This window comes from Arachis ipaensis, chromosome B9 (genome assembly GCF_059453495.1).
Source record: "Arachis ipaensis isolate K30076 ecotype BB chromosome B9, ASM5945349v1, whole genome shotgun sequence".
Taxonomy (NCBI): domain Eukaryota; kingdom Viridiplantae; phylum Streptophyta; class Magnoliopsida; order Fabales; family Fabaceae; genus Arachis; species Arachis ipaensis.
The window spans coordinates 109,673,973-109,688,815 of record NC_142444.1 but is presented as its reverse complement, the minus strand read 5'-3'; positions in this window follow the sequence as shown (position 1 = coordinate 109,688,815).

Sequence of the window (14,843 nt, the reverse complement as noted above, 5' to 3'; positions counted from 1 at the left end):
TTTGGCTTTTCCATAATTTCTCCACTTTGTATGCTTTCCTCTTCACTCCTTTGATCCATTCCTAGCCTTTTCAACATGAAATCACTTAACAAACAAATCAAGACATCTAGTGGAATCAAAGGTGAATCAAATTTAGCTAATTAAGGATCTAGAAAGCATGTTTTCATACTTAAGCACAAATTGGAAAACAATCATGAAACCATGCTATTTTATTGAATAATTGTGGGTAAAAGGTGATAAAATCACTTAAATGAAGCATAAGATAAACCCTACAAATGGGGTTTATCAACCTTCCCACACTTAAACTAAGCATGTCCTCATGCTTAAACCAAGAATGAAGTAAGGGGTATGACATTTATTCAATGAGAACTAACTAAATGCAATCTACCTATATGCAACTATCTACATGAATTCACTTGGTTGGTCAAAATAAATCAATTCCTCAAGAAGCATATATGCACAAGGGTTAAGGACTAGCAAGTCTAATTCACAATTGAATTGAGTTATTAAATATTTTTAAAAACTTTCATGAAGAGATGATCATAGGTGAATACATGTAATTGAGCATCAAACCCTCACCAGATGTATTTGCACTCTATTCGCTCAAGTGTTTAGGGTTGATTCTCTCAATTCTTGTCTAATCATGCTTTCTAAGATTTGTTTTTATTCTAACAATCAACATTTATTTCATGCATGCATACAAGTATCATGAGGTCTTTTCATTGGTTGTAATGGGGCTAGGGTTAAGGTAGGATGCATATTTGGTCAAGTGAGCTTGAAATTTGAATCTTTGATAAGCTTAAACTTCCCACTTAACCTATGTCACCCTATACAATTCAAAACTAACCTAACTACCCATTTTTCACTTTTTCACATACTCATGCATTTTCTTCTTGATCATAACTCATATGCATTGATTTTATTGGGCTTCGCTTTGCTTTGGGGCATTTTGTCCCCTTTTTATTTCTTTTCTTTTTCTTTTTCTTTCTTTTTCTATTTTTTTTTCTTTTCTTTACCATACTATTTTTCTTTTTCTTTTGTCTTTCTCATTTTTTTTCTTTCTATATACAAAAACATCAATGCATAAGGTCTATACATTCAATAAATACATGAGCATGTACCCAATTCCCAATATTTACAACAAAATACAAAACTACCCTTTTATTCACTCAATGTCCCAGGTTTTCCCACACTTGAATGTTACACACACTAGCCTAAGCTAATCAAAGATCCAAATAGAGGACTTTTATTATTTTTCGCTTTAAGGCTTGTAATGTGTTAAATTAAGAACAAGTGGGTTAAGCGTAGGCTCAAATTGGCTAACAATGGAGGAAAAAGGTAAGGCTATTTGGGCAAGTGAGCTAATGAAATGATGGCCTCAATCATATAAATGCATGAATACACAAAATAATGGACATAGAGAATCAAACAAATCAAAGACTACAATCATAGAAAGAGAGTAATGCACGCAAGAAGGAAAATAAGTGGTTATAAGATGTAACCACACCATTAGGCTCAAATCTCACAAGCTTGTGTTCTTAGCTCAAAACATGTTCCACAATAAATTCTTTCAAGCAAATTCTATGAAAATTTTTCACTCAAATTAATTGAGGTGCCCTATAGATAGAAATCTTGAAAATTTTCATTATTTTGACTAAGCTTATTATGTATATATACAAAAATTAAGAAAATGAAACTAAAAATCCTAAAACCTAAAATTAAATGCAAAAGTATTGGGTTTAGAAATTTGTCACCCAAAATCGCCGAATGGTCGGACGACCTCCCCATACTTAAAAGTTTGCACCGTCCTCGGTGCACTCAAAGATGAGCAAGGGGGTACGGCGACTCTCCAGATTGCTACCTTCAGCTGGTAGATCAACCGGTGCTGCGTGTTCTTTTTTTCCGCTTCCATTTTCGCTTGTGGTGTGTTAATCATGAAAAACAGAAAATAACACCATAAGATGAGAAGATACAAAAGCAAGGAATCATACATTATTGGAATGAGGTGAATCACTAGAATTGAGTGAGTGAATTGGTGTGACTTGATAAAAAATAAGTGTGTGAATTCTAAATTAGGCGCCTTTTAGAACACACACTAGCATCAAAAGCTGAGTCACAAAAAAGAGGCATGCACTTTACTCATTCTAGTGTGCTTGAGATGCTTTAAGTAAACTTGTAAGGTAAAACAAGCATTAAAGAAGCATGAGAGCATTCAAGCTATAAACATACGGATGCATATGATCGTGAAATACAATGCATTAAGGTAAATGCACAACATCCATCAAGAAATTGCCTAATCGAGAAAAAGGATTGAAATTACATGGTGGCCAAATCATGCAATTCAAGAAAATTAAGATGCTTGAAGGCAATTCTCATCACTTGGTATTCTCAAAAGGTAAGTATGAAGAACTCAAAACCAAGTGGCAAAAGATAACCTCAACCAATAAAATCCAACAATGAATAACAAAATGATTATGCTAAAATAGCATGCAATTAGAAATAAGCAGCAATATATAGCAAACAAAATCAATAATCCAACACTTATAATGAAAAAGAGAAAAGAAGGCAAAAACTAAACTAAGTAATTAACTAATCAACTAACTAACTAACTAATTAACTAGCTGAAATAAATGGTTATTAATGGTGTTTGGAAGTGTTGGATGAGTGGTAGAAGAGGGGAAGAAGAAAGGAGAAGGAAAGAAATGAAAAGAGGAGAAGAAAATAAGTGCATTGAAAGAAGGGCATCCACGCGTACGCGTGCATGGCGCGCGTGCGCGGATGGTGGTGCAATGGAAGCGACGCGTACGCGTATATGGCGCATCGGTGTCAATGGCTTATTTCGAGAGTGGCGCGTACGCGCCAGGTGGGCGTACGCACGAGTTGGTTTGTGCGAAAGGCACAGTGCGTGCACAGCGTTCGCACAACTCTCAGGTCAATGTATGGAGGAATGAAATTTTGTAATCCACGCGTACGCGTACATGGCGCGTGCGCGTGGATGGGCGAAAATGCTTGATCCACGTACGCGTACGCGCACGGTGTGCGTACGCGTGGATGGTGCTCTGTTTTTCAAAATTTTTCTATGTTTTTGCACCAATCCAAGCATTCTAAACCTCCAAACAGCTACCAAAACACCTTAAAACCTTATTTAACATACTAAACTACCAAATATACTGAATAAACTACTCAAAACATGAATTTAAACTAATTACCAATATGTACAAAAAGAGAAAATGAAAAGAAGTTACCATGGTGGGGTGTCTCTCACCTAGAACTTTTGTTTATTGTCCTTAAGTTGGACTTTTGGGGAGCTCCTCTCAAGGTGGCTTGTGCTTGAAGCTATCTTGGAACTCCCACCAATGCTTGGTTCTCCATTGTGCCCCAAGATTTCTTATGGATTGAGCCAAGTGTTGATGGAGTGTAATCCAGGATCCCACACTTTATTTTCACACCTGTCTTGAAGTTGATTATCATTATTAGTCCATCCGGGTGGTATGGCCTTAGAATTCTCACGTAAGTGACCAAACATCCTCCTAGACCCAAGCGATCTAACTTTATACCAACCCTTACAATGCCAACCACTAACCATCTCCCTCTTGATCTTAAAGCCACATATATTTCTAAGTTGACCGTTCGTCTTAAGCAAACCATATTCAAGGGGAATAATAAAGCTTAGGTATAAGGAATTTACCTAGTTGAATGAAAGAATAGATGGTGATGGCTTGGGGAGAGGTATCTCCAATATCCTTACAAGCTCTACTCCCTTGTGATCTTCCTTGTTTGCCTCCACCTCTTCACAAACTTCTTCACTTTCAATCCTTTGTTCATCATTTTCATCCAACTCTTCTCCATCACTCAAATCATAAATGGAAGGTTGAGAGAAATCTACCTCCATATTACTTTCTACCTCATTGGTAGAAGGTTCGTCAAATTCAAAGGATTCACCACCAAGAAGGTTGGATGCATGGTCTTCATCTACAAGGGGACTCACTTTTTGCTTCATTTCCTCCAAGTCTTCATTCAAAAATTGTTTTGGAGGTTGTGCACTCTCCTCCTCAACATCCAATTCAATCGCCTTGGAGAGGTTCTTTTCGACTCTAGGTTCCCAAGGAGGTTCCGCATCTCCTAAGTCTTCAACCATTTCTTCCTCTTCTTCAATGATCATAGGCTCCTCCAATTGTTCTAACACAAAGTGACATCCCTCATCAGCCACCGGGGTTTCCAATCTCTCCTTCATGCTATGCTTTTTAATTAATTCTCCACATGTGACCATGGGAGTACTTTGAGTGCTCAAATATTGGGAGGTTAAAATTCTTACTACCTTGATCAAGGTAGCCACAAATTCTAGTATCTCCCTTTGTATTTCTCCTTGCCCTTGAAGTATAAGGCTAAGGATTTCATCCATTGGGGATTGGAGTGGATAAGAGGGTTCATTGTCTTGGAGAAAGGGTTCATAATAGGAAGGTGGTACTTCTTGGTAAGGGTATAGTGGTGTATATTGAGGTGGGTCTTGGGAGTATTGATATTGGAATGGTGGTTCCATGTATGGCTAATATGGTTCAAAAGGTGGTTGGTAGGATGGATATGGATTAGGGTCATATGGAGGTGCTTGGTGGTAGGGGGCTTGTGAGTATGGTTGAGGTTTATGTTGAGGATATGACTCATAGGCATATGGTGGTGGTTCTTAAAAGTCATAAGGAGATTCACCATAGCCATTGGATTGGTATGCATCATAGAATGGCTCTTCTTCATAGTGCATTGGTGGAGGTTGTTGCCATGAAGATTGATCATATGCATATGGCTCCTCCCACCTTTGGTTATCCCATCCTTGATACACATTCTCATTATAGTCCTCATTTCCTACAACATAATTAGAACCAAACTCATAGCCAAAGTGAGAATTCATGATAACAAGAGAAAAGGAAAATAAAATCAAATAAGAAACAAAGAAAACCAAATCTTAAAACTAGCAAGAGCTAACAAAAGCAAACATATTCACACTATTCACATATATACAATAACCAATAACATAACACCATTGCAATTTCCCAGCAACGGCGCCATTTTGATGATTGGATTTTTGACGGTTTAGAATTCACAATAAATTCTTGTTGCAATATAGTTTCTAAACCAACACTAATCCTTTCATACAAAAATTTTGTTTGTCACAAGTAACAAACCCCTAGTAATCCTAATAACCGAAGTATTTAAACCTCAGGTTGTTCTCCCTAGGAATTACAATAAAGTGTCATTGTTATTGGTTATGAGGCATGTTTGGGGTTTTTGAGATTTTTGACAAGAAATATAAATGGCAAGGAAAATAAACTAACAACTAACAAAGGTCTTGGCAAGGTTTGGTGGTCAAGGATCTCTATCCCTATCACTAACCACAACATGAGAATTGGCAAGGATCAACCCCATTGAGTCATCCTCTAACTAATAAAGGAAAGTCAAATGAGCTATGTCAATCCAAGTCCATAAGTCCTAGTTCTCCACCAAATTAATTAGTGAGATCTAGAGTTAATGGCTCCCAATCGTCAATCACTTGGACATTAGTAACTCAAGAGTTTCTAAGTTAACTTCCCATGCCAAGAATATAAAATTCTACTCTAAAATCTAACCAAGCATTTATCAAACACTTGGAATGCAAAAGAATAAAGCATAGTAAATCAATCAACAAGAATAAAATCTAACAACAATTGAATGTAAGAAATTAAGAACAACAATTAAAGAAAACAAGATCTAAATGAATTACCTCAAATTGCATTAAAGGAAAATAGAAGAAGAAAGAGTAGATCTACAACAAAGTAATGGAAACAAAATAGAAGAAATTACAACAAAGGAATAGAAGAACAAGATGTAACAACAAAGAATTGAGAGGAAGAAGTAGAAGAAAGCATGAATCAAAACCTAGATCTAAGAACTAAACCTAATCCTAAGCCTAATCCTAGAGAGAAGTGAGAGCTTCTCTCTCTAAAACTAACTAAAACTAATCCTAATGTGTGTGAATGAGTAAAATGAGTGAATGATGATAATCTCCTTCAATCCTTGGTCCTTTTATGCATTTTGGCGCCAAAGTTGGTTGTAAATTGGGCCCACAGCTCTCAGAAATCGCTGGGCACGTTTTCTATTTAAAAAATCACGTGCTCCCATCGGCGCGTACGCGTACAGTGCGTGTGTGCTCCCCTTGAGGTTTTCGCAATCCGCGCGTGCGCGTGGATGCACATTTCCAATTCTTTGGCTTTTCCATGATTTCTCCACTTTGTATGCTTTCCTCTTCACTCCTTTGATCCATTCCTAGCCTTTTCAACCTGAAATCACTTAACAAACAAATCAAGGCATCTAGTAGAATCAAAGGTGAATCAAATTTAGCTAATTAAGGATCTAGAAAGCATGTTTTCATACTTAAGCACAAATTGAAAAACAATCATGAAACCATGCTATTTCATTGAATAAATGTGGGTAAAAGGCGATAAAATCCCTTAAATAAAGCATAAGATAAACCCTACAAATGGGATTTATCACCTACCCATCCTTTAACCTTGAGAACAAGGTCGTTTTTCACGTGGAGGGTAATGATACAATAAGGAGGGATAATAGAGTCAAAAGAAGCACACTGCTAGAAGAAGGGAGACATAGTTCTAACTAACTAGAAGCGAAAAATAATGCAGAGGAGGGAATATCAATAGAGGTAGAAAATGAAGAGGAGAATGGTACATTGTGAGTCTTTTCCCCTCTAACTAATCTTTCTTTTCTCTTTCTCTATCATCTTCTTGTTCTTATTCTAGACTGCTACTATTATGCAGGTGACTAGTGGAGTTTTTTATACTGTTTATTCTCATCTCTCTTTAATTTATTGTATAATTTATTTATAAAAAGTTATAAAAATCTCAAGTTATAGCTACGTACTCATACATACATACTCCTATTGCACTTATTTCTCTGAGATCGTATCAGAGGCACAATGCAAAAAGAATAATGGATGGATAGAAGTAAAATAGAATTAGAATAAAATTTGAATGGAATTATTCAAATTCTGATTTTTTATTAAATTTCTAATTAATATAAAAAATTATATTTAATTATTTTTAATTATTATTAATAACAGTTGACAGATTTATATCTTGACACCCTATATTTTTCCTTTATTTTCTAACCTTGCCGATAATAAGATTTTAGTAGTTTAATTCAAGATTTTGTATGCATCGCTCAATTTAATTTTTTATTTTATTTTTTATTTTTTTCTTTTTTATAAATACGCCGCTCATTAAATAACTTGTACTTAATACGAAAAAACTTGTACTTAATACATAAATGATGATACAAATAGGATTTGATAAATTACTTGTGTAAAATATTTATATTATCCATATTAGAAATTATGCATTTATCAAATATACAATTTTTAAAATATTTATAAATATGAAACATCTTTTATTCTTAAACTAACTTAGTTTTTAAAATGAGTTAACTAAATTTTAATATAATATTAAAATTTACCTAATCTAATATGTAGTTAGTCTAATGTTCATTTCTTAATTACATTTTACATTTATAAGTGTAGGATATTTTTTATTTATTAACTTTTGTGATGGAGAGTGTAATTTCAAATTATTGAAATTGAAATTTAACAAATTTCAGAAAAAAGTACAATGCTTTATATTCACAAATTTGGTTATTATACAGAACTTATTATGAGTATTTATAAATTATAATTATTTCATATTTATTACTTTAATTTTTTTAACAAAGATAGAAATGTTTCATTCAAGAGAAAAAATATTACAGATAAACTTTGAAAAGGTCAACAATAAGATAAGAGATAGGATTATATATCTAACAAAGTAGAAAAAAGAGCTTTAAACCCTAATAGAAACCTAACTAGAAGGAACATAGTTAAATTCAAAGGAGAAAGAAGAGACTTAGACAACAATGCTATCAGAGATTTGTGGGAGAATATTCCTTCTATTAAATTTTTAAATAAACATACAACTAAAAAGTATATATGTATATAGATAATTGTCCCATTGTTATAATTCATTTGCCCCCTATTTGTTATTAAATATTAATATAATGATAAAAATTATTATATTATATAAATTTAAAACATATAATAATAATTCAATTAGCTAGTTATTTAAAGTCAAATATAAATGATACTATTAGTATATAAATATCACTTATTTACTTTTTATTATTTAATTTAATTTAGTTTTGGTCTTACATATAATAATTATTTTTATCGAATTTTTTTTATAATAAATATTATAAAATACCAATTTTGCAATTAAATGCTAAAAATTATTTGAATATTTGCTTAATATAAAAAGTAATATTATCTTATTTATACTTATATATAAAGAAAATTGTAATGGTTTAATTTAAAATTTAATTTTTTTCACAAATTTTTTGTCTCTCACATAATTTTTGTAAAAATTTAAAATTAGTTAATTCAAGTTATATTTTTTATAAATTATTTAACTATTGAGCTATAATTTTTTTTGTATTATATAAAAAATAATCATTAAAATATAATTTAATGGACACAAAATCCTTAATATGGTACTAGTATTAATAATAAATATATTAAGCAATAATGCCAAAAATATTAAAATGATAAAAAATACTTTTTAATATAAATTAATATGTTTTATAAAATATTAATTATATTTATTTATTAAAAATTTGATTAACTAATTTATTTCAAGATTTAAATATTTAAATATATAAATATTTTTTTAATTATTTTTGTATATTATTTTCCCCCACTATTATAATTTTTTGAATCATCCATCATTAAATATCATGAACAGAGGTTAATCTTGATGTCTTGAGAAGAACTTTTTTTTCGTTCCAATTAAACACAAAATGGTTTCTTGTAAGACAAATCCTGCATAGTATCGTAATCGAATTGTAATTCGTCATCGTCACTACAAGAAAAATCACTTTTAACAGTTATTTATTATGCTTTTATCGGCAATAAAAATAGCCGCTAATATATTTACCAGCAATTAGACATTAACCGTCTTATACTTTGTCACTAAAAGGTTTTAGCGGCAATTATAACATTTGCCGGTAAAGACTATTTTAATGGCCGCAAAAAGTATATAATTTTTAGCAGCCATTTTCTTGACAATTTATATGGCCACAAAAAAAATTCTAAATTACAATGTTATTCATTTTTAGCGGCTATTACTATTGCCGCGAAAATTCATTTTACCGGCAATTTATATAGATGATGCATGTACATCATGTTGTATTTTTCTATGCTTTTTCTTGTAAAAAATGAATTCATAATGATTAATTGTGATGTGTTTTGGTGCTTTAGTTGTATATTGCTTTGATCCTTTTTATTTAATGAATTTTGTAGAAAATGATAGAAAAAAAAGCAAAAAGTACAAAACAAGCTCAAAAGAAGAAAAGAGGAGATTTTGGACACGCTTCAAAGATTGAATATGCTTTGGAACCTAAAGCGTGGCCCATGGCCCATGAAGCATAATAAGGGGCATTATCCAAGGTAACGCCAAGGAGTAGGGACGTTATTCAAGCTAACGCCAACTATAAAGAGAAATTCAAAGAGGAATTGCAACTTTGACCTCTTCATACTCCAACAAAAATAACTTGAGCTACAAAACTTCAAATGAGGTGATTCCAATAGCATTGGAAAGTAAAAATCGAGAGCTTTCTAACCACATATGGTACTACATGGTGGACACTGAATATGAGGGAGAAATTTACCCCAAAATTACAAAAATGAGCATAGCATCAACCTGTAGTAACGCCAGCTGACATATTCACCTTCCAAGGAGTATAACTTGAGTTACAGAGCTTCAAATGATGCGCTTTTAAAAGCATTGAAAAGTAGACATCTAGAGCTTTCCAACAATATATAATAGTATAGGGTGGACATCTATTTTGAGCCTTAGAAGCTGGCGTTGGCAACGCCTATTATAAGGGGGCGTTATCCACAAATAACGCCTGCGACCCTGCCAGCATGACCTCTTCCTCTTCAAAGGAGCATAACTTGAGTTACAGAGGGACAATTGATGCGCTTCAAAATACACTGGAAGTGAGACATCTAGAGCTTTCTAACAATATATAATAGTATAGGATGGACATCCATTTTGATCCTTAGAAGCTAGCGTTGGCAACGCCCATTATAAGGGGCGTTATCCACAAATAACGCCTGCGACCCTGCCAGTATGACCTCTTCCTCTTCAATGGAGCATAACTTGAGCTACAGAGGTTTAATTGATGTGCTTCTAGTGGCGTTAGAAAGCTGACATTCAGAGCTTTCCAACGATGTATAATAGTTTATAGCGGGCTTGAAATTGGAGCACAAACAATAGGCATTTTTAAGCCCAAAAAGCACTCAACAAAACAGAGGAAGTAACCAAGTGGGCAAAGGCGTTACCTTCAAACAATGACAAGACCATCCTAGAATGAATTTCTGGGCATTGGAAATGCCCACCATAACTGGCGTTACCTTCAAACAACGCCTGTGATATTAAAGCTAGAATTTTTTGGAAGTGTGCGTACGCACACACCTGTGCGTACGCACAAGTGTACAAGTTGGTATAATGTAAAAGAGGCATTGTTAATGCCACGAAAGGGAGTGTTATTGCAAGATAATGCCAAGTCACCCCTGGAGTTGCACATTGAGCCACTTCTCTCAACTAAGTCCACCTCAAAATTTAAGCAAACAAGACCACAATTACCAATCAATCAAGGCCACAAGAATCATCTAAAAGTAGTTAATTTTTATTTGATTGTAATTTATTTTGAATTTCATTTGAATTTGTCATCTAGGATAGCTTATAAATAGGCTTTAATTTCTTCATTTTGGGAACAACTGGGAGGGGGTCTTCGGACTCTTCTCTTCTCACCCACACACTCTTCTTTTCTTCCATTTTTTATACCTATTGTGTGATTTCTTTTGTTATGAGCCTCTAATTTCTAAAATTGTGAAAGAGAGTTCTATTGCAATTTAATGGATTGATTTATTTTTCATTCTTCATCTTCAATTCTTCTTTCATTGCTTCTTTAGAGAGAGTCGTTGTTCTTCAAATATCTAATTCTATCGAGAGAGGGATTAGATCTATTTGATTTCTATGATGAGCTTGAGAAAGGATTCATAGAATTCAGTTTGAGTCTCTTCTCTCACAACTCTCTTTATTGATAATTCTTAGCTTGATATGTGAGATATAATCACTTTGAATTGAGATCTTGAGGGTTGTGTGACTCTAAATCAGAGACCACTCTTCATATCTTCTCATGAGTAATTAGATAAAGAGATTGGCAATTGATCAAGTTAAGATCAAATCACCAAGAGATTGGGTTTGATTACTTATGATTTGCCAAGAGATCAATGATTGCATGATTGAAGAGGAGATTAAAATTATTGATCCTGAGAATGCAATACCTCTTGATCCCAATGTTCTTTTCATTCTTACTATCTTTCATTCTTACTTTCTTGCACTTTACTTCCTTGCAATTTACTTTCCTGTACTTTACATTCTTGCAGTTTAATTTTCAGCACTTTATTTTCTAGCACTTTACATTCACGTCATTTACTTTCTTGTCAATTTATTTCCTTCCTTTAATTTCAAGTCATTTACATTTCCTGTTTACTCATCTCCCAGTTATGATCGTCTAATTAGAATAATCAATCAATTATTGCTTGCTTAATCCTTTAATCCTTGTGGGATCGACCTCACTCATAGTGAGTTTTATTACTTGATACGATCCAGTGCACTTGCTGGTAGTTATGCAGAAATTGTGTTTATAAATTTTGTATCAAGTTTTTGGAGCCGTTGCCGGGGATTAATTGTAATTAACAAACTACCGGTTGATTGATTACCTAGATTAGACATTTTTCTCTTTTTGTTTTGTTCATTTAATTGCTTTTGTTTCTTTATTTTCTATTGCTAGTTAACTGTTTGTGATATTGCCTCACAAGGAATTCCCTCAATTGTGACAAAGGGGGAGTCTAATTTCTTTTTTCCTTGGTGATTGTGTTGTTTGATACAAAGCATTTTCAAAGAAGAATGGAGTTTCCATCATCCTTTGGTCAATCAAATCTCATGGGATACTTTCCACCACCACAAAATGATTCATATTTTGATGCTAATTGTGGCTGAGAATATCAAGAACAAGGAATGATGGAATGTTTTCCAGGGCCACAAAATGATCCATATTATGATGCATATAACAATTACTCAAGTTGTGGTTGAGAAAATCAAAACCAGAGAGATTTTAATTATCCATACCTCATTCATCAAGAGCCATAATCTTTTAATTTTCCAAGCTCATCTCCTAATTTTTCTTATCAAAATTCTTCACCACTTGAGTATGCCTCCACACAAAATTCTTTTTGTCAACCACAAAATCCATTTCACTATTTACAAACTCCCTTTCAAAATCCACAAAATTATTTTACCACTCACAAAACTTATTCTACTATACACAAAACTCCTTTTAAAATTCATATCAAGTCCTTCAAAATAATTACATCACAGCATATGCACCTCTATAAGATCATCAAATATCCTCTCTCAAACATTCACTAGAACAAATTGTTTAGTCAAATGCATCAATTATCCATCTCCTTGAGCTCTTAAGGGATGAGCTCTTAAAGGAAGAGACCAGAGAAAGGATTGAAAATATGGAAGCCTCAAGAAGAAATCTAGAGGTGCAATTGATCCCAATGGTACAAAACTTTGTTGATGAACCAACCAATGTCTTCCTTAAGCCAAGGAAAGAATACAATACCATAAGCTTGATGAATGGAGTGGTGCATAGCAAGGAAGAGGAAGATCAAATTGTGGATGCAAAGGAGAAAGTGGAAGAGCAATAAAAAGAGGCCCTTGTATCAAGTGAAATTCCAATGAAGGAGGAGGTTGTAGAGACATACAAACTCAGAATTCCATATCCACAAAGGCTATTAAAAGTGACAAAAGAATATGCAAACTCACTCCCAAAGGCAGCAATGCAAGATCCTACAAAAGAAAGGGAGGAAATCAACCAAGGGAGTTCATATTCCTATGAAATAGAGAGTTGCATGGAGGAGGATTTAAGTGAATCATCAATCCAAGAGGTTCTTGATGAAGAGGACACTCCAACCATCACACAACACCCAAGTCTTGAAATAAAAGAAGTGAAGGCAATCAAGAAGAGCACTAAAAAGAGGATTATGACCAAGGAACGGAGGACAATATCCATGAAGAAGAAAATGTCAATAAAAAGCAATCGCACCCCTACCCCAATAAGTAAAGTGAATCAAGCTAATAACAAAAGAAAGCTTGCTGGGAGGAGATCAAAACAGGGGACTTCAATTTACTCCTCTTCTCCCTTGAAGTCATTTCTCTTAACCAACTGGAAGAAGAGGAAGAAATTCAAGAACCAAATGTCAAGCTAATGACATTAAAAAGCGTTTGTTGGGAGGCAACCCAACTATTGGTAACAATTTCCTTTCTTTGCTTAGTTTACTTTCAAATAATTTGGCATGAGATTTTATAGAATAAGTTTGGTATTGGTATGTAACAAATTTAATTTCCAAATCTTAACTGGTACTTGCATCGATTTCAAATGAAAATGTCACACTAAGTTTGGTATTGCCACTTACCTGAAATGTAACGTACCATGCACAACCCACTTATTACTGCAATCACAAGCAATGCCTTTATTTCTCTTATAGCCATTATTATCTCTAATTTTGCTTGTTTAAACACATGTATTACTTACATAATTGTTTTAAGACATTCGTCATTCATCACAATCCCATCACCACTATTATCACTTGTTGCTTGAGGACAAGCAATCATTCTAAGTTTGGTGTTGGAGGAAGAGAATATGAGAAAAATGACAGCAACAATGATGATGAACTACAAGGTGATTAAGTTCCTTTTCCTCTTATTTGTTCTTTGTACACTCAATTGCAAGCATGATTGTCTTCTACTTTCTTTACATGCATGTTATTCCTCGTTGATAAGCATAGTCTAGTTTTGAATTGTAACACGTTGCTATGATATCATAACTACTATCTTAAAATTTGTGAGTCAAAGTAATTAAGTATCATGATCATAAACAAACAAGGTAATTAAAGAAGAACCTAGCATGAGCATATGAGTATTGGAAGGCTAATATGATTATTCTAGCTAAACACATTTAATTTTTGTTTGATAGAATTTTTCATCTAGAATATTTTTTGAAATTTTTAAAATTTTGAAAACCTTAAAGAAGCAAATCAATTGAAGATCAAGAAAGAAAAAGGAAAAAAGGAGAAAGTTGAATGTAAAACCCGCAAAATTAATAAGTAATTAGCCAATAAATTAATAATTAATTAGAGAAATTAAAAATTTGAATTTTATAGTTTAATGAGATAGATCTTATTAAAATAATAATTTTGACACTAATTTTAAAGAATTTGGCTCAAAATTAGGCCAAACGAGTCGAACCGGTCAAACCAGACCCAAACCGGGCCCGTGGGCCAAACCAATTCACTATACTTAATGAGGTTCAACTCATTCTCTTCCCCTCTTGCATGCAAAATGATGAAGCTCAGCACAAGGGGGAAGAACATAACAAAATTCACAAAACCCTTGATTTCCATTTAAATCACCATATCTTCTCACTCTGAGCTCCGATCATCGCACCGTTTGCGGCCACGCGTCCGTAGTGATGAGCTCTACAAAGCCCAGTACATTATAAGGTGAGGAAACCACATTTTCAGTTTCTTTTTTCTCTTATAAAATTCGAAAATTTCATGGTTTTGGATGTTGAGATTTTGATTAATTTGATATTTTAGGATCAAATTGACTTGAGGAATTAGTGGACTTTAGTTTAAT